Genomic DNA, 22,217 nt, shown 5'->3' with positions numbered 1-22,217 from the left:
TGAAAGCTTAGCAGGGGATACTCTCATCCTCATATTTCTAAGAAAAAAATTATTGTGGTAAATTATTTCATCTCTGACTTCGTATTTTCACTACTCATGTAATAATGCAATAATCATGACATGAAACTAGGGGGCACAGAGAGTCCCAGATCAAGGTGTGAAATTCAGATTGGAGCACATCTAACTTCTTCCAGTACCCAATAGAGTCACAAGTCTGTAACTGATACAAAAGCCTAGATATGAATAAACACACACTCTTTTTCTTGGCTCTACAACATCATCCTCAAGTAATTGGACCCAAGTGTGACCTTACTTTGATTGCTCTCTCATTTGAATTTCCTATCTCTGCTCTCAAGCTTTATAATTTAGGTAATTGGAAAGAACTTATAGTGCAAGTACTTTATGAAATTATTCTACATATGATTTTAAGTTACTGGAAAATAATTTATGTCATAAAAGATGATATTTTTAGTAATGTACACAACTTAGAAAAAATATAAAGTCACAAAGATATACAAAGAACAATAAGACTACCCAACCAGCAAGGAAAAGGTGCCTTCTTGCTTTTTGAGGTGGCTACTGTCACTGATTTATTTCATCAATCTGAGTGTCTGGTACATAGTAACATACATGTCTGTCTTCAATGGTATGTTTCCTAACTATTACAGTGTAAAGAATTATCATGGGTTGGAAGCTTAAACAATTTAATTCACATCATGTGTCATAAACATAGACATGGTACGCCTGTATCCTCTCCTTCAGAGAGAAACATGGACATGGAGTCCTTATGTTCTCTCTTGTAAGGTTTCTCACAAGGTTGTTGATAGTATTGACTAGCAGTACATCTTCAAGTGTCAATTGGAATGATTAACAAGTGAAAAGTCTGCTTTCCAAATGCTCATGTTTATTGGTGGAACTTCATTTTCTGAGTGAAAATTTTCATTTTTGAACTGACAGCTTTCTTAAGTCCATTCCCATTTCCTCTCTTTAGGAACCTCTTTAAGAAAACCTAGAGGAACTGAATGGCAGGACAGACTGTGCCAAATGGCAAGACAGACAATTATACACAACTCTCCCCAGAGAAGTTACATTCTTTCAACTCTGAAATATTCTTTGTAGAAGCCAGTTGTGTAAAGAATTAGTTTTATTTTTTTTTCATTAACAGCAAAAGAATAAAAAAAATTAGGAGTCTCTAACAAGGTCTAAATATTCATGTCTTCTCTGTGCACAAACACCCCAGTTCACAAGAATGCAAACTAATTTTAGAAAATATTCAAGACATTGCTTGCCATCAAAGTGGGTTGTGGTGGTGATGACAGCAGTTGGATGAGGAGGTCAGCTGAGACACAGCTCTTCATCTGTACACCTGTCATGCTAGAGAAGCAAGTGTTCTATCAAGGCAGACTGACCTGGGCAGCAGGCCATGGAATGATGACTGCTGGCTTTACAGTTTAAAGACTGTAGAGATGGTTGCCGATGAAGAGACCAGAGTAATTTCTGAGATGGAGCTAGACAAATGTTGAGTGTTCTTTTATTCTGTTTCCAGGCCAGGACACAGCTTCTGCGACCTCGGCTCTACCCTTTCTGTGCTGTGGATGTATGATACACTACAGTCATTTTCTCTGTGTCATGCAAGAAGAAATCCAGCTGAGAGTCTTCTATCTTGTGTTTTCCTCTGCCCTGACTTTTTTTATTTTTTCAACCTATTTTATTTTTTTACCAGTGTTTGTGTGCTATAATTTTCTTATAGATTTGAAATGACACATTCCATGTATATTGGGAAAACTTTTCTACTTTTGGTTTTACTGATAGGGTTTTGGAACAATGTCATACAGATTCCACCAGAACTCGTTTTGCAGCAGAATACTTAGATGCCTTGACTTTAGGAGCTTTTGAAGAAGCTTGTCTACCTACATCCACACTCAATATCTGGTTATCACTATAGAAGACCCATAAACCATTTTTCTGATCACACCTAAAAAATGTTTCTTAGTTTTTTCTTTGCTCAAATGAAGAGGCTTAGAACATCCATGATGATCCGTCCTTGTAACTTTTTCTTTAATAATTAATACCCCAGTTTTTCATCCCTTGCACATACCATCAGTGTCAAGAAGAAACTTGGGGGTACCCTCAACAGTGTACTTCAATAGGAAATTAGGTAAACACATATTACCAAAGTGGTTTACATGCAAAATTTCCTCAGCTATATGCTGATATGACTCTTTTCTCTCTAATTTTGGAGAATATTTTTCTTCTTTTGAGACTTCATTGTTAGTATTTTTGAAGTTCAGATGTCTACTAAGAGCCTGATCATTGTGATTTAGACATTTTCTATTATTACATTCCAGATCTTTCTAGTCTCTGACTGTGGCATTTATCAAATCTGTTAGTATTAAGAAAGGTAGCCAGTAGGGATGGATCTTCTACGTAGTATTATCTTGATTTTCCTATGTCATATAACCCAAGTTTGTGGTGTCTTCATGTAAGGAGTAGGTTTTTCTGCCTGCTGCTGGTCTTGTCCTGATGCTGCACCAGCCCCAAATACGCACACAGACTCTGTATTTGATATAATTCTGTTGGCCAGGCACTTGTTTCTTATTGGTTTGCTCTGTCTTAAGTATTAACCCATTTCTGTTAATCTATGTATTTCCACATGGTCTCATCTTACCGGAGAGCCGGCTGGTGTCCTGCTCTCTTCAGACTCTCCATCTTGACTCCTCCTTACTACTTCCTCTCTCCTCCTTGTCTTCTAGTCCCACCTATCTTGCTTTCCTATTGGACAATAGTGCTTTATTCATTAACCAGTATGAGAAACATATTTACAGAATGACATCTACCATCATCTTCAAGAACAGGATCTCCACAACAAGTTCTGAGGGTAAATATAACCAATAGAAATAGCCTGTAATTTGGAGGATCTTTATTGACCTCATTGACCAACAAATTAAAAAGAGATAACCAATACCTGCCATTTTGTTTTTTATTTACTAGTATATAATATCTGGGGAGAAGTTTGCTCTATTTTAACCTATCTATCTATCTATCCATCTATCCATCCATCCAATGTTTTAGGAATCTTCTCCAGCAGTAGGTTTCCATATGATATTTTCAAAAATCTTAGTTTTAGTTATTCTTACTGAGTTCATTTAGAGTTGCTCATATATGTGTGTGTTTAGGGCTTACCCCTTAGCATCAAATAATGTATCATGGGCTTTGTGCCTGGAGAAAAATGATTCCCCTCTTTCAGCAGCCATTGACTCCCTATAGTTCTTCGTCTAGGTGTGAAGTCTTGTGAGTCTCTGTTCAGAGACCTACAAATTGTCAGCAAGCAGGAAATTAAAAACTATTGCGTACCCAGCTCTAAATGATACATCCATTTCACACCTTTTCTCTTCAAGGCTAAGAGGTCATTGCTACAAATGGGGGAAAGTTACAAGAGCTAGAGTGTGTGTCTATGTGTAACTAAGCATTTTGTTCATATGATAGGGCAGTTGCACATGTGAATTCACAGTGGCACACTGTGTACCAGATATTCACAGGATATTTGCAGGATCAAGCCAGCCAAAATTACAGGTGCTACAGGTAGTTGTTAAGCTCTACCTTTTTCTGAGGATCTGAAGATCTGTTAGGAATTGATGATGTGTGAGGTATTTACTTCAGGAATGAGAACTGAGATTCAAGCCATGCTCCAGTAAATTGTTCCACATACAAATAGTGTGACATGGACTCAGTGAGTATGAGAGAGAGAGAAAAAAAGAAAGAGAGAGAGAGAGCACCCCAAATGATATTGCTGTATTTGATCTATACATATATGCACATATGGATATTGCATAAAATTCACAAAACTTTTTAAATGACAAGATGAACTGATTATGAGGGGCCATTTTTGTATAGTCAGTTCATTACTAATTCTCAAAACTTTTCTTCTTATACAGTAATGTAACTTGACAATCATCTTTCATAAACACAAATAGATACCTCTTCTTAAAATTTTCTCCCTTAGTATTCATATCTTCAGTCAAGTCTATCTGTATTTAATATTTGTTTGCTAATGTTACTCTATTGAAAATATATACAATGAAAGAGAAAATATATGAATCTAATGATTTGTTAAGTTTTATGTTTTCATAACATGTGGCTGATGACTATGGCTGTAGCTCAGTTGGTAGAGTGCTTGCATACCTAGCATGAACAAAGCTGAGGGTTCAATTCCCAATACCACATAAAATTGGATGGGTGATACACACCTGTAGTCACAACACATGGGAGTAGAGACATGAGAATTGGAAGTAAAAGGTCATGCTCAGCTACATGCCAAGTTTGAAGTCAACTTAGTTTGCATAAGCTTTTGTCTAAAAATGAATTGAGCAAATTGTATCAAACTACTAATATTAAAAAATAGTGTCCTAAAGAGCTTATTAAAATTAAAGGTCTATTTAAAAGTAACAAGGCTTCTGTTACTTTTTCCTTAATGCACCTTTTCAACCAATGTTCTTTGAAGCTCCACAGGGTGGTATTAGTCTTAGTAATGTTCTCACTGTAATATTTAGCAGCTTACTAAAGAGTAATTGTATGAGCACAGTGAATTGAGATCTGAAGTGATAAGAATTATAATGATCTGAAAGAACTAGTTAGCAATGTTAATTTAAATGTAGATAGAGCATCACTTAGAAGCTGCATAAATTTCCCCATATCTGCCATTGAGTAAAAATACATTGGAACTATGACAGGCCAGGAGAGGAGCCATTGTTCTTCAAACACTTTCCTTACTAATTGTATGCAAAAGTATGTTCCTTTAGACATTTTCCCTTGGTTAAATTGCTCTGTATATTGTTGTTGTTAGTCTGAAATTTTAAGAGAAGAGACAGAGAGAGAGACAGAGAGAGAGAAAGAGAACCTTAGTGTGACACATTTATGTTGCATGCATATGTGTGTACATTTGTATTAGTTTGTGAGTGCATTTAAAGCCAGAGGAGAGCAACGGGTATCCTATTCTTTATTCCACTGAGTCAGGGTCTCTCCATGAACCCAGAGCTTGTGTCTTTGTGTTTATTTGCTTGATTTGTTATTGTTGTTGGACTAGCATCCAGTAAGCACCATTGATCTTCCTGTTCTACCCAGCTCAGTGCTGAGGTTCTGGATATGTATAGGACCACATGGTTTCTGAGCTCTGAACTATGGTTCCATGATTGCATGGCAAGTGCTTTTACTTGATGAGCCATATCTGATTTTTAATATTTTACAACATTGTTTTGGTTTTAATTTTTCTAGTGTTGGTGATTGAGCCTAGGACCTTGCACATGCTAGAAAAGAGCTCTACAACTGAGATACAACGCCAGCCCCAGACCCTACAACTTTGCTTGGACATATGTTCCATGTGCCTTTCTCCTGACATAAGTAAGAAGATGGCATCAAACAGTTTACTTCATTTTTTTTAATCCAGGAAAAAATATATGTTTTATCAGTAATAGACATCTTACTAAATTATCAAATATTGTATTTCCTTTACAAGAATACATATTAGAAAAGTAAGCAAGTCACTAATTTATCAAAATGCCATGTTAACACTATCATTCATTGCTATAATTTCCATATTTATGGGACTTTAGTTTGTTGCTTCTTACATTGATAATAAAACTACATTAGAAGCTTTCTCAACAGAAATTATGAGTATATTTCCACATACAAGACCATAACTGACTTGTGATACATTGTTATCAAGTAAAGGAAGACTGTAAGGAGTAGGGTTTTCCTCCGGCCGCCTGGTCTTGTCCCGCCGCCGCACCAGCCCCAATTAACACACAGAGACTCTGTATTTGATATAGTTCTGTTGGCCCATTATTTGTTTCTTATCGGCTAGCTCTGTCTTAATTATTAACCCATTTCTGTTGATCTATATATTTTCACGTGGTCTCCTTACCCGGGTGTGGGGCAGGTGTCTGGTCTCCCCAGTCTCTCCATCTTGACTCGTCTTTACTACTTCCTCTTTCCTCCTCATCTCCTAGTCCCGCCTATCTTGCTTTCCTATTGGCCAACAGTGCTTTAGTCATTAAACCAGTATGAGAAACATATTTACAGAATCCCATCTCCCATCAGAAGACCTTCCTAGTGCTAGTGATGATACATTTTTCATCTTAAATCTAATTAAGGCATTAGGTATTTTCATATGAAACTGAGACTTGGACACTGTTCTCTGGAATCATCATCTTGTACTAATCACAAACAGGGTGAGGTGAATGTAACACCTTGTTTTACTGATCTATTCTTAGAATGCCCTTTTGATTTCTCAAATTTTCTGAGTATAAACTATGTCTTCTTAGTGAAATGTTTATCTTTGGATTTTTTATTTGCATCTATTTACTTTTTTGTTTATATATTTATATTTGTGTGTGTGTGTTTGCTCATATATGAGCCATGAAGGAAATATTGAGATTGGGACACCTTGTGGGAATGGGTCCTCTCCTTTCACCATGTAGATCCCAGGAAATTAGACTCATATCATCAGTCTTGGTGGCAAGCAGCTTTACTAATTGAGGCAGCTCTTCAGCACATTAAAACATTAATATGATTTTATTCTATTTATCTGAATTTATAAATCATTCAGTGTGAATTGGCATGGTGTTGGTGTTGGATATATTCTTGTGTTATTTAAACTTCCCACAGTTGCACAGTTGGCTTCAAGTTTAGTTTAAAAAAAAAAAAAAAAGCTTGTCAGGTAGTGGTAGCACATGTCTTTAATCCCAGCACTCAGATGGCAGAGGCAAGCAGATCTCTGTGAGCTCAAAGCCAGCATGGACTACAAATCTAATGCCAGGACAGGCTCTAAAGCTACACAGAGAAATATTGTTTCAACCCCCCATCCCCCCAAAAACCTTGTTATAATGATTTCTCTTATGGAAGATATTTTTTAGAGTACAGTGATTTTTATATCTTTCACACTTCAGATTTTGGAAGATTTAGTCTCATTTTTCTTTATATGTAAATATGTCTATGTGAATTTATGCCACATGAGTACAGTACCCACAGAGAACAGAAGAGGACATCAGATCATCTGGAGCTGATGTGAGCAGCTATACTACTGAAGAAAAAAATAAGACAAAAAAAAAAAAAAAAAAAAAAAAAACCCAAAAAACAAAAACAAAAAAACAATTCACTAGGCAAGAATTTGTGCTCTTGATTCCAAATTGGGTTCTGTCCTACATCAGTGAATCACTTACCTTTTATGATGGTCTCATTTTCTGCGTGTAGTATTGGTAAGAGCATTTAAATATGCTGCCTGGTGCTTAATGAAAATTCCCTTTGAAAGTCATTACTAACAGTAATAAACCCTGTCAAATAATTTTCACACTTGTCTCACTGATTAGTCTCTCTATAACTTCTAATTTTACATTCCAGTGTTGAAATATGAAATTTTAAAATGTGAAAGTTGACTAGCAGTGAGGGCGGCTTTTGATGCTCAGACAGTGAACTTTAGTCCCAGTAGTCATTTCTGCGTCATTATGTCTAGGGTTATAGTTTGCAAAGAGTTTGGAAACCACAAAATACCACAAAGAACAAGGATAAAAGTAGACAGCAGAAACACATTCCTGCAATAGAGAAGGTTCAAAGCCTACAATGAGGCCTTTGGAGAGCTGCATTCTTCCAGGAAAAGTACCTGCCTCGGGGTGAGTTTCCAATCCTCCTAACATCTTTGCTTAGGCCAGCACCAATTCTTTTCTCATGAGATATCCCTATACAGGAATGTTTCTGTGCTCAAATTTCCCCAGTCTATAACAATACCAGTCACATCAGATCAAGGCCCTGGATGCAGTACAACCTGATCTTAACTAGAATATCTCTACATGGAAAGACCCTATTGCCATTGCCCTGGGCTTTTAACAGTGGGGACTTTGATACTCTTTTTCTTTGTGACATACCACCCAACTCAGAGTATTTAAATCTATGTTATCACTGTCTTTTTAGATATTACTAACAACCATAAAAATATGTATTGTTTTATTATGCCAACACTGTTTTAAGCACTTTGAATACATCATACTTAATCTTTTCAGTGACCCTGTGTATAAAAACTAAGATTATGATGCAAGCTTTACAGGTGAGAAGATGGGGCCACTGAGTTTCATCATGTTCTAATGTTGATTTTCATTTAAACATTAAATATTTCATAAGTGCTATATGATGGGAGATGTCATTCTGTAAATATGTTTCTCATATTGGTTAATGAATAAAGCATTGTTGGCCAATAGAAAAGCAATATAGGTGGGACTAGGAGACAAGGAGGATTCGAGGAAGTAGTAAGGAGGAGTCAAGATGGAAGACGGAGAGAGCAGAATGCTGGCGGGCTCTAGTGATACAAATTTAAGGTCAATTTTGTAATATGTATATTTCTCCTCTTGTTTAGGTATTATGTTTATATAGCTCATTTAAAAATGTAATGTATATGTAGTACAGATTATAGATAATTACCTATGATAGTCAAAGTTTAGAGTTAAGTTATTTAGGGTTTTCAAGATACACAGAGATGTATTTCAGATAGATAGGCATTCTTCAAACCTTTCAAAGACCTACAGAATATGGAATTTAAAATGGTTTAGGGTTTTTTTGACAATGAGACATAACTGCTCCTGGCAATACCACCTGTGTCAAAAAGGAAGATGGACCTTAATGAAACACGTTATGGAGTTTGCTTCCAATATGGCAAGACTAGCCATTTGGACAATATACTGCTCTTGTCTGGACTGTTTGACTTTATGCTGGACATGCAGGATCCACAGAAAAGTGACTGCTGATTCAAGATGGACATTGCTACAGAGTTCCTGCTTCATGGAAGAGTATGCCACTCTGTAGGATACAGAGAAAAGTGACTGACAAACTTCCAATACAAGAAGATAGTTTAAAGTTTCCTGCTTTGCTGAAGTCTGCCAGACACACTATGGCCTATGGGCTAAAGATGAAAGATTACAAAAGAACTTCAAGTGACTGACAAGGCAAGGTGTCTCTGTCATTTCTAGAATTTATATATTATCCTCTGGTGGCCTTTGAAGGAGTTGAAGACAGATAGTTATGGTTATAGTTTTTCTTAGTTAGGATTAAAGATAAGTTACATATAGGACTTTAGACTCACAAAGATAAAATAGATGATGAAATATTTTCTTAAATCTTACTAAATGTTAATGGACTAAACATTGTTAACTGTAATTCTTATTTGATAACTGTTGTGTAATATATTTTGCTATGTTAAGGTTAAAACCCTTCTTTTCATTTAGACAGAAAAGAGGAGATGATGGGAGATGTCATTCTGAAAATGTTTCTCATACTGGTTAATGAATAAAGAACTGTTTGCCAATAGGAAAGGATGATAGGAGGGACTAGGAAACAAGGAGGATTCGAGGAAGTAGCAAGGAGGAGTCAAGATGGAAGATGGAGAGAGCAGAACACTGACGGGCTCTCTCTCCAGTAAGATAAGACCACGTGTAGATTAATAGAATGGGTTAATAATTAGGACAGAGCTAGCCCATAAGAAACAAGTACCTGGCCAACAGCATTATATCTAATACAGAGTCTCAGTGTGTTAATTGGGGCTGGCGTGGCAGCAAGTCCGGCGGCAGAAAACCTTAATCCTTACAACTATAAATCAGAATAGGTTCACACTCAGATTTCAGGAAGCTCTTAACTTTCACTATCACTTCCTAAAATAAGGTCAGAAACTTTTTTTCCTAATAGTAAATATTCACTACTTTCTAGCCACATAATCTCAGATGAGATGCAATGATGGCAACATTAAGTGGACTCACAGTGTGTGTGTGTGTGTGTGTGTGTGCGTGTGCACAGGCTGGAGACATAGCTCAATAGCTATGAGCATTGGCTGCTCTTGCTGAATTTTTTTCCCTGCAATTATTATGGCTTATAACCATCTGAAATACCAGTTCCATGGGATCTGTTTCCTTCTTCTGACATCCCTTGAGCACCAGGATGCATCTAATACATGCACATAGATGTGTAAAACATTCATGTGCTTACAAGTAAAAATATATAAAGCCAAAAAAAAAATCTGGACTCCATGGAGTTTTAAAAAGTTGTGAAGAAAAAGTAGTGGAGAGGGGGAATTAAAAGGGAGGGGATGGAGGGCAGAGTTGATCAAAACACATACATGTGTATGAAATTCACAAACAATAAAAAAACATGTATGATGAGTATAACTGCCTTCCAAGAAAATGACATCTACAACAGAAGGAAACGGTTCAGATTTGTTCCACAGGGCTTAAACTGTTTATTCATTTCTGGTCCAAAAAACCCATTATAATTTCACTTCAAATAAGTTTGCTGAGACCTTCCTTGCATGAACTGTAGATATCACAGATAGCTATCTTTTTGGATAATATTCTAGGAATTGTTGTAAAAGGAACACTGATCTTTCAAGAATAGTTTTCCCTATCAAACTGTATGAGAGTTTTGATGTTTTTTTAAATTATTTTATGTTTTGTTGTTGTTGTTCTTTTGATACAGGAGATGTAGTCCCTTCTGGCTTCTAACCCCTCATGTAGCTGAGGATGACTTCAAACTTCTTGTCTTTCTGCCTTCAATGCTGAGTGCTGAGATTATGGGTATATTGCAACAAGCCTGGTTTATACAGTGCTAGGGATCAAAGCCTGCATACTAGGCAAGCATTATACTAACTTAGCCACATCTCTAGCTCCCAAATTTAATACTTTTGTTAAAAGTTTTCATCACTTCAGAGAAACTAATTCAGTCAAAATGAAACATAGCCTTATCCCATAAGATGCTCACTCTCAACACATTAGTATCAGTATGTCCTGCAACTGGTAGTCTGTTGAGCAAATGCATCCAATTGGCTTTCTTTGCAATATGCTGTTTTCTATAAATTTGATACAAAACACACTATTAACATTCCTGATATTGAACATGATGTGTTGACTGAGCATCTCAAGGATGGAGAATGGACCTTAATGAAAGGATGTTGGAAAATGACCTGTAGTCTCTGAATATGTGTCAGCAGATTAAAGGTAGAGCCCATGATGGGCATTTGTTCTGGATTTTGTAGTCAGGGGACCTGGATAATTCCATGACTACTTGTTCCATGATTACTTCTTCTGTGTAGAAAATGGAGACAGAGATAGGCTAGCCTGTGATTGACAGAGGGAATGCTGTGTCTATTATCATCAAGGACAAGCAACATTTGGTTATTGTGTGTGTGTGTGTGTGTGTGTGTGTGTGTGTGTGTGTGTGTGTGTGTGTGGCTTAAACCACCTTTATAATCGGCCAATCTTTAGACATGACTATAAAGGGTCTTCTCTTTAGTCTGGATACAGCAGTACCATGGGGTAGCTTTGTCTATGACTGATTGTTAACAGTAGTCACCAAGACCTCATTGTGAGCAGCGAGGCAGACTGGGTATATAAGCACACATGAAGCAACTTGAATGCAGAAAGATGGAGGTTTGTGAAGGTACTTCATCAGAGGCCAGAGTTCATTCTCAACAAACACATATAATGTATAATGCTGAATGGCTGACCACATTAATCAACTTAAGATGCCCCTAGTAATTTCTCCTTAATATAAAAGTATGTTTTGTGCCTTCAGAGCCTCAGAGAAACTCTGTCTCAAAAAAACAAAACAAAAAATAGTATGTTTTGTGGTTCTCCTTTCTAAAACTGAAGGTTATCAAAGGCAAATAAGTTTGAACCCCATGCCTAGCATGGTGCTTTGATGGAACAGACTTTCCATAGTATGTTGTGAAATGAACTAAATCTAGCTGTAGAGTTTTACCCACAAAACCTGATGACTGAATTAGACTCTAAATGGACAAAATTCACATGGCATTTAAGCTTCTGAATTGTAGTCAGGTGTCTCTAATACCTGTGGACCTCAGACTGCAGATCCTCTTTTAGCTCAGTGAGAGCTGACATGTTTCAGTCTGTTGACTTATTCTTTCTGTGAGTAATACCACATCTGAAATCAAATATAATTCACAATTAGAACAAACTAACTCTCAAACATGGGATTGCTTTGAAAAAATTGTATGTATATCAAAGAAAAAAAGCTTAAAGTCTATAAATTATTCCAATAATTATAGATCACATATGTGTGTTTGGAGAATTAGAGAATTGAATCATTCATCATGTTTGTTATGTTTTCCAAGTCTGCACCTTGGAAACTATAGATTCATAGTCTAATGATCTAAAGAATAATTCTCTGGGCTTGAAATGCAGTAAAGGAAATACACAGGTCATATTAAAAGTAAATGTCAGGTGCTCAGAATGTCTCCTGAAATCCTGGAAATTCCTTGACTTATAGTTTGCAGTGAAGCACATCGTTCCTTTTCAACAATCCTAAAATGTCATCTTTCTCACAACAACATCAGTCTGATGAAGAAAATGAAACAAAACTTGTTTCTGAAAGTGTCATTCGTTAACACTTCAAGCATAAAGTTGTAAAAATGTATTTCCTTATATAAGAAGAGAACATGGAATCATTTAAACAAGTTCTCTGGGAAGTAAGTCTAGAAAGTCAATCATGTGTGTTGTTCTGAGGTTGTTCAGTTCTAACTCATTGATTCTCTGATGTGTCCTTAGGAAACTATTGTTTGGAGGGAGGCTGATGCTGATTTAATTGGGTCTTTTGGGTTTTGTAGTTTAATAGTGATATTGTTACATGTGGAAGAGATTGCATTTTATCGTTATTTTCTAGTGATTAAAGGTAAAGGTGGTACCTCAGTGAAGACTATAATTTCCCACTGGCTATGGGAAATTACATTGTGGAACTGGGTTTTCTGTACTTTCATATGAATGGGATGAAAAATATTCACCCAAAATACAAACAAAGTTCATTAATAGGCTATAAATTGCTTCTGCATGGGTATATGTGGACCACCAAAATTCTAATAGCAATGCATATGTTATTAGGTGCAACAGTACTTGAAAGTAAATTTAAAAGATTATAAAGTAAAAACAATACAGGAAGTTATTATTAATGAAAGGATACTTTAATATAAGTTTATTTTTATTAGTTTTTTTGAAAACTTCATGCAATGTGATTTGACTATAGTCATCATACTCCTCCAACTCCTCCCAGATCTATCCACCCAATTGTTTAAACACCCAAGTTTTAGTTCTCCTTATTAAAAACAGTTAAGTTCAATTTTTGATATCCATATACTTTTGGATGTGGCCATTACTGGAGCATGGTTAACTTAACAGGGTACCACACTGTTAGAGAGTTGAAGGCTAATTGACAGTGTTCATAAAGTCTACTACAGTGAACATATATGGCATAGGCCACCCATTTTGTCACCCTCATAGTCAGTAACTTGTCCAGAGCAACTTTGTTCATGAAAGAAGCCCTATGTGGGTAAATTGAACATGTTTTTAACTATGTCCTTTTCTATGTTTAGATATACATGAACACATTAACTCTATTTATCATTCAATTTCTATAACAAAATAGTTTAGATAATAAAATGAAGAATGACTGGTTTACATTGTTAGGGGTTCATGATCCTGTGATTATGTTTGCTTTGGGAATGTGGTGAAATAGTTCATTGTGTCAGGAATATAGGTCAGAGGAAGCTACTGTCTTCATGACAACCAAGAAGCACAGGAAGAGGAAGAGGAAGAGAAAGAGGAGGGTCTGGTTTCTGAGTATCCTTTCAATGTGAGGTCCTCAATGGTCTAAGATCCTCCCACCTCCAAGAAGTAGTGCTCTCTTCCAACAGTGCCATAGTCTAGGAATTAAGCTTGCAACAACTGAGCCTTTCAAAAACAGTTTGGTGTTCAGATCTTGCTCTGAACTACTGTGGCTGATCAATTTCCACTATGACACAATCAATGAAATACAGGCTTTAACCAACAAATAAGTACTAACAATGCTATCAAACCCATCTCATCTAATCAGAGAAGGAATCTTTGAAAGTCTTTATCTCTGAGAAAACTTTGTAAATGAAAGATGTGATGTTCTGGACCATTGGGATAACTCGTGGGATAAAAGAACTGATCACTACTACTGACCTCCATGATTTCCAGGATCCACATGATGGAGGAGAGAACTAACTTTTAAAAGTTGTCCTCTGACATCTATATGTGAATTATGACATGCACCATCTGCCCCTCTCCCAAATGGATGTACATAAATATAATAATGATAATGGGAATACCATACTCCAGATTGTTTTTAATAAATAATGGTATAAAACATCAAGTCATTTTTATCCAAATCATAGCCCTTTATTATAACATAACAAGAAAGAAACTCACTGTTAGGAAGGGGTGGTGAACTAAGCAAAATGAAAGTTAATTTAGAACATATGATATGTGGGCTTTGGAAGCCTTCTCCCTGCCTTCAGTTGGCTGTGATCATGGCTACCTCTGCAGGCTTTAGGAAGGGTTTGAGTTGGATCTGGTTATGCCTTAAGCATATTTCTAGCCCAAGAAGGTTGTCACATGCTTAGTTTTCATTTTCTCATTACCACAGATATTTTTGTAAGGCTTTGACAAGAGAGTAGGTGGAGAGGGGTGTATATCCATGCTAACTTCCCAGGATAAAGCTGGCTCATGCTAGTCTTTTTTCTCATCCTTTATTTTCTCCACTCTTTGCTTTATGTTCTTATATCTGCTCATTTCCTATGTGTCAACAGAAAATCATTATTTGTTTTTCTTTACCAACAGTTCATATAGCAAAAATAAAATCCTGCTTTCCTTTAGAAGAACCAAAATTTCTTTTACAAACTGTTATCAATTGCAGTCATAGATTTTATAGATATCATAACACGCCTTTGATCTACTTTGTATCCCAGGAGTTCCAGAGGTAAACTGTGCTGAACATTTTTAAATTGTAGGAGAAGCTTTTCCAACTAATTGGTGATCTAGAAAGTTCAGGAAACCACAGCAAGATAATTAAAGACATCAGATTTTCATTGTTCCTTGAGGAAGACAATTGTCTAGACATGTAGTGAAGGAGAGTGATGACCAGTGACAATATTAGTAAGTATTAGTATATTAATAAAATAGAATGAAGATTAAAACGTGGAATGGAATGCTTTAAACTGTTAATTATAGCTAAGCTACTGAAGTTTTCTGTACACACACACACACACACACACACACACACACACACACACACACCTTTGAATAGACATCAGAATGGCAATGGGTTCCTGAAAAGAGGGGTATACCATATGAGTGGATGTGTGAGGTGCTGTGGTTATTGGTTATTGCTGTTAGGATAAAGCATGTGGAGGACCTTGGTGGAGTTCATAGCAGGCAAGATTGACCAAGGTGAGAACAAATATGCTAGGCAGGCAGAGCTTAAGTGAGAAGTTTTATTGGAAGGGGAAGGGCGGGGGCAAAAGAGAAAAGAGGTAAAACGTCACAGAGACAGAGGACAGAAGAGAAGAGGGAGACAGGAAAAGTCCTGTCTGCCCCTGGACAAGAGACAGTGAGCCAGTGGAAAGAGAAAATAAGTGGGTGGTGATCTGCCTTGTAAAGGGGTCCTTTGTACCTGCAGGCAGATCAGACTATGCATCCTGGGTTGACCAGAGTACTGCCTGAAAGCATTCTGTCTGGTGGCAGGGGGAGGCCTGCATAATGCTTGAATCCTTACAATTGCAAATGAGAAGTGCTTGCCAGAGTATACTGTGGAAAATAAATATTGAAATTTCAAGTGAGTCCATCTTTTGCTTTGTATCTGTTCTGAGATAGGCTTAGAAAAACAGGCCACAGGGGTCAGAGAGGTGGGTCAATGTTAAGAACAGTTATGGCTCTTGCAAAGAATGAGAGTTCAGTTCACAATACCCATCTAGGGCAAAAATCAATAGCCTGACTGAACATCCAGCTCCAGAGGATCTGTTGCCCTCTCTGTCCTTTTCAGGCACACTTGGGGAACACACACACACACACACACACACACACACACACACACACACACACACACACACACACACTACTACAAGCACAGAGAGGGCACACACACTCTTGGGGGGGTGGCTCTATGGTGAGTCTAATTGTATGTAGCTCAGCAGCAAAACTGTTGTCCAGCATATCAGAACTCTGTGCTTTATCCCCAGCCTTGCAGAAGAACAAACAAATTAATGAGGCTAAACAACCTTCCATATTGATAAGCATGGTTTTCAAATACTAGGCCCTTATGTTGTACAATACATTTATTTAATAGTACACACCAATAAAAAAAAATAATGTTTTCATGGACATTATTTAAATACACTACAAAGTAGACAGGACCACAACTATAGTTTTGGATAAAAAAAAAAAAAAAATGAGTCCAACTACAAGTGCACCAATGTAAGTAGGTGTGAGACATAATGGTCATTCCAAATGAGGTATTCTTGCCAAAGGATCCTGTAGATAATAAGGAAGGTAAACATTACAATTTGGAGGAGAACCATTGTCCATTCATTCAACACTAATTCTACATGTACTACAAGAAAGGGTATAATGGTTGTTGGACTCCATGATTTTAAAAGAAACATCAAATTTTAATTTGTCAGGAATTCGGGGAAGATTTTTAGGATCAATAAAAAGTCTGATGGTTTATTATTCCACCATGGATACATTTAATTATCAATTCTCAAAAATAAATAAATAAAAAAAAATCTGTGACTTCAGAGAAACTTCAATACATAAATAAAATAAATATCAATTCTCTAGTATTTTAGGATTAGAAAACATGAAAGACAGCAATCTGCCTCCACAAATGTCAATGTCCCTGAAACATACATAGAGCAAACAAACAAAAATCAACGGATCACTCAAAATGGCTCAGTCAATATAAAAATCTTTTACCTCTGTCTAAGTACCTGAAGAAAAGACTCCTATTATTCTGTAAATACATTTAACTCTTTTTTCCCCTCTCTTTTTGTAATTTAAACTAGAAACAATCTTGTTTTACATATCAATCCCAGTTTCCTCTCCCTGCTATCCTTTCATGTCCTCCCCCAAACCCCCCCACCATATCATCCCCTTTCTGCTCCCCAGGGAGGGTGAGACCTTCCATGGGGGATCTTCAAAGTCTGTCATATCATTTGGAGCAAGGCCTAGGCCCTTCTTCATAGGTCTAGGCCAAGAGTTTATTTTCTATGTGGAATGTGTTCCCGCAGTTCATTCTTATATACTAAAAATAAATATTGATCCACTACCAGAGGCCTTGTAAACTACCCAGGTCTCCTGACATCCATTTTCACTGGGCCTGGGTCATTCAGTCCTATGTTGTTCAGGTCAACTGTTTTTCTGGGTTTCCTCAGTCTGGTCTTGACCCCTTTGCTCATCATTCCTCCCTCTCCACAACTAGATTCCAGGCGTTCAGCTCGGTGATTAGCTGTGGTGTCTGCTTCTGCTTCTATCAGCTACACTGAACCTCTTAGAAGAGAAAGTGGGAGGTACCCTTGAACGAATTGATGCAGGAGGAGACTGCTTTCTGAACATAACACCAGTAACACAGACACTAAGATAGACAATTAATGAAAAGGACCTCCTGAAACCGAGAAGCTTCTGTAAGGCAAAGAACACAGTCAACAAGACAAAACAGCAGCCCACAGAATGGGAAAAGATCTTCACCAACCCCCTATCTGATTTCCAAAATGTACATTTTACTCTTAAGTGATGATATATTCTGATTTTTTTATCCGAGAAAATGATCTCATTGTATTTGTAGTGATTAAGACATAAAAATATAGGCCACTAGCAGATAGTAATTGCAGTTTTATTGAAATTCTCTCTGACTGTCCCTTTCAGTAGTATAATTTAATGAATTATGTTAAGATGCTGACAAGTTGACAATTTCCCATAGAGAAACTGATTTTATCTATGCAGAATATGATATTTATATGCTCAACTGTCTGCACCAAATAATCTGGGAGAGTAATATCCACACTAAGAAAATGCAATATTATGCAGTAACTTTTCCTGGTCTTCCATTATTCTCATGTCTGATCCTTTTTTTGGTTATAGTAAGTATATTAAACAGGATACACTAGAATCAAAATGTCACAAAGTCAATTGACAGGAAGATATTTTCCTATGTGAAACAAGACTGATTAGTTAGAAAATTGAGTATTTTAAGAACACTGTCTTTTAATTTATTATATCCTAACAATTTAATCACTTAACTTTTGAAGAAAGAAGGAGAAAAATGAGAAGAAAAAATATTGTATCAGAGAGAAAATAATTTGAATAAGTTTTGTCTTGGAAAAGAGTGTACTCATTCTATAATAAAGCATTGTTGGATCAAACCAGGAAAGGTTTTAAAAAAATATATAAATGCAGATTACTTTGTATTTTTGTAGACATTCTGATGGCTATGTATCTTCTATCTGTCTGTCTATCTATCTATCAATTATCTATGTCCCTATGTCCTATGTAGCTATCATATCTATCATCATCATCTTTCGTATCTATTATTTATATGCAGCTACGTGTGTTTACGTGGTCTCTGTGTGTACTTTTTCACAGATATCAAAAATGAGCATTGGATCTCCTGGAGCTGGAATTATAGGCAATTTTGAACTGCTAAGTGTGGATGCTGGGCACTGAACTTAGGTCTTCTGCTGATGCAGCAATCACTTTTAACCACTAAACTTTCTTACCAGCCTCAAATGAACTCTCTTATAAATTCGCATGCTGCTTGTCTGTAAATTTAAAAAAAAAAAATAAATAAATAAAAACCAAAAAAAAAAAAAAAAAAACAAAAAAGTGAGACGTCAGAAGATACTGTATTTTGAATGCTCCCTCATACTTTTTGAGTTAAAAATGTAATTAATGCCTATCAGCCTTTTTGATTTCCTCTATTGAGAATTCTTTCTTCAGTTCTGTACCCCATTTTTTAATAGGGTTATTTGGTGTTTTGTTGTCTAGTTTCTTGAGTTCTTTGTATATTTTGGAGATCAGCACTTTGTTGGATATAGGATTGGGGAAATCTTTTCCCAGTCTGTGGGCTGACATTTGCTCTTGTCCACTGTGTCCTTTGCCATACAGAAGCTTCTAAGTTTGAAGAGGTCACATTTATTAATTGTTTCTCTCAGTGTCTGTGTCCCTGGAGTTATGTTCAGGAAGCGGTCTCCTATACCAATTTGTTCAAGAACTACAAGACTGCTGCCAACTAACAATTTGAGCATCCGTGGAAAGGCTACCATAAATGCCCTTCCTGGATAGTGAGATCAACAACTAACTTATCCATGGAGCCCTCATCTAATACCTGTTGGAAACAGGAGCAAACACCCATACATAAACACTGAGTCGAAGTAGAACCCAGATGCAGATGGAGAGGACAAGACCAGGCTGCAGAAACACATAGAGACAGCTGACCTGAACAAGAAGGAGCTAATGGGCCCCCAGACTGATAGCTGGGAAGCCAGCATGGGACTGACTCAGGCCCCCCTGAATATGGGTCTCAGCCAGAAGGACTGAGTAGTCTAAGGGACCTCATACAGTGGAGCCAGGATGTATCCCTGGTGCACAAAAAGACCTTGCAGACACATCCCCCATGGAGGGATAACTGCCTTAACCTAGAGACAGGAGAGAAGCCCTAGTTCCTACTTCACATGACCTGTCAGACCTACATGACTCCAACTGGATGGCATTCCCCTACATATGGAATTGGGGTAGGGGGATGGGAGGGGAGGGTGGTTAGGGTGCATATGAGAGGGCAGAGAGGGTAAAAGTGAGGGTGGGAGAGAGGGAGGGAGGGAAGAAGGTAGGGAGAGGGAACTGGGATCGACATGTAAAATAATAAATTTAAAAAAAGAAAAAAGAAATCTAATGTTTAGTGGGATGGAAGCCTGAAATGAACCTTGAGTGCTGAGGATGGATTGAACTTTTTACTTATGGAGTGAGTTAGTTCATTTGCAATTTTACCCTACCCTCTCTCTCCCATTTGGTTGTCTATTGTTCTGCTTCCTACCATGAGATAACCCTTTCCATGTGAAAACCCTTACCAGGTATTAACCCCTTGGTCTTAGACTCTTCATCATCTTTAACTGTAAGATATAAACTGTGTTCATTATCACTCAGGTTCAAGTTTTTTATTCAAGAACTACAATGTAGACTAACATGGAATCTTTCAGGAAACTTTAATCTTAGAGCAAGGATAATATATATGTTTAGGAAGTTGACATTGCACACAATGCATTTCTCTCCTCTCCTCTCCCGTTCTCTCTCTCTCTCTCATGTGCATTGCGTGTGTGTGTGTGCATGTGTGTGTGTGTATATATATGTGTGTAATAACTTCTCATGCACCACTCTAGTGGTTAAATATAATTTATTTAGAAGAGGACTTAGTTTGGGGAGGAAGAACGTTACTTTTGTACACATTTTGCTGTCTATGCTAGCTGAGAGTACTAAAGAACCTGTACCCTTTGTGTTCCCCATCCATGCACACATTAATGCATTCAGTCCTTTTTCATATGTTCCTACAAATATCTACTGTCAGAAACTATTATGAGTAGGTAATAAAATGGGAACAAAGCAGATACAGTCTGTAGCCTCATGGGACTCACCATGTGGTTGACCTTGGAGTGAGTGGAACATTTAGGATAAAGGAAGGAAACAGACACATACAAAAGCACAATCCTCATTAGGAAAACCCGGATGTGTGGAGGCTCTCACTAGAATCAGCCTGGGGGTAGGGATTGTCCAGAAATCTTCCCTGAGGCAGTCCTATTTGAGTCAAACCTGGAAAAATGAGTAGGTGTCACTTATGTCTACAGACAAAAGATCTGGGAAGGGCATTGTGGGAAGAAGAAACATTCTGTTCAAAAGTTTTCAGGCAGGAGGGCCCATGGTTTATTTAAGGAGTCCACAGTTGCACGATTTGTTGGAAATAAAGGGCTGGAGGGAGAATGGCACACCGTGTTGCCAGAGCAATTGACAGTGACCAGATTTTGTCCCTAAAGCTCCCAGAAGTGATTGAAGTTTTCAAACACAGGAGTGGTATGATTAGCACTGCAATGTACAGAAGGCCCCTGTGGATAAATGATTCCAAGACCTCAGCATGGATGTACAGAGAGAGTCGTTAGTGAAAAACTATGATTACATGAAAGTTGACTGTGAATGGGACCATAGTTAGTGAAATGGGGGAATTTGTGGGATATTTTAGGGAGAATATTTATTTATTTACTAGGGTGAGGAGAATTCACGATGAAGTAGAAGATAAGAAGTCCAAATTAATTGACTAACCAGTATCTTCAAGGTGACATTTTTATTCTAAAGTGGTATTTTTTTTTAATCTTAAATACAGAGTTTCAAGAAATTTTGAAAAGTTTCCTGGAAATTAGGTGAAAGAGACAGAATAGTAGGAAGATAGCAAACAAAAGAAGGGTAAGCTTCAAAATCAGAGTGTTTGGAGAACTCCAGAGATGAACAAACTGATAATTATGAGTGTGTGCAATATTGAGATGTTAATGGTGGGCTAGTTGAGGACAGCACTGTGGTGGGAAGGGAGCGAGATGGATCTAAGTCTCTCCCTCAACTCCAAATTAACAGGAGGTAGAGTGGTGGAGATAGAAATGCTGATGGAGACAGGAATAATAAAGATAGGCAGTCTAAAAGTACAGAGATACAATGAATGTTCAATGCAGAAAATGTTTGCTATCCCTGGAGATGGCCTTAATCCAGTCAGGCATTTAGAGATACAACCCTCATCAGCCTTTCTTCTACCTGTGCCATCTGTAGGGCATGAATGGAATGCATATCAGCTGGGACCCAAGCCTCTGCTCTTCACAGCCATCTCATTCACACCTCCTCAGCAGCTGTAGGGTGCTAATGACTGCTGCTCTGCTCAGAGGTATAAGGCCTTAGGACCTCATGCTGAGGATTCTCAAATGTATCAAGGGACATGAGCTCTAGAACAGGATTATGATCCAGATCTGTCTCAAGTCAGGTTGTTCTGTGTCAATATCAGACTCAAGCTTTGCTTCACTCCCTGCTGTGAGGCTATGGGCTCTGCTGCTTTCCCAGGCTAGGAAGCTGGGAGGGAGCTCGGAGCTCCTCTGTCTGCTGCTTTGGTCCTGTGCTCACTTCATCTGAGCTGTATTCTGAGCAGTTCACATAGGCACAAGCCATGTTTCTGAAATTCCCTTTGCTATAAAACCTTAGTTCTTCAAACACTTCTTTCTTCAGAGCCTCTGCAATGTATCAAACAAATTCATTTTGTATTTGACCTGACTGTCATGGTTGCTTTCAGTGGGATTGTGG

This window comes from Phodopus roborovskii, unplaced genomic scaffold (assembly GCF_943737965.1).
Source record: "Phodopus roborovskii unplaced genomic scaffold, PHOROB, whole genome shotgun sequence".
Taxonomy (NCBI): Eukaryota; Metazoa; Chordata; class Mammalia; order Rodentia; family Cricetidae; genus Phodopus; species Phodopus roborovskii.
The sequence above is the reverse complement of the archived record's forward strand: the minus strand, read 5'-3'. Positions refer to the sequence as shown.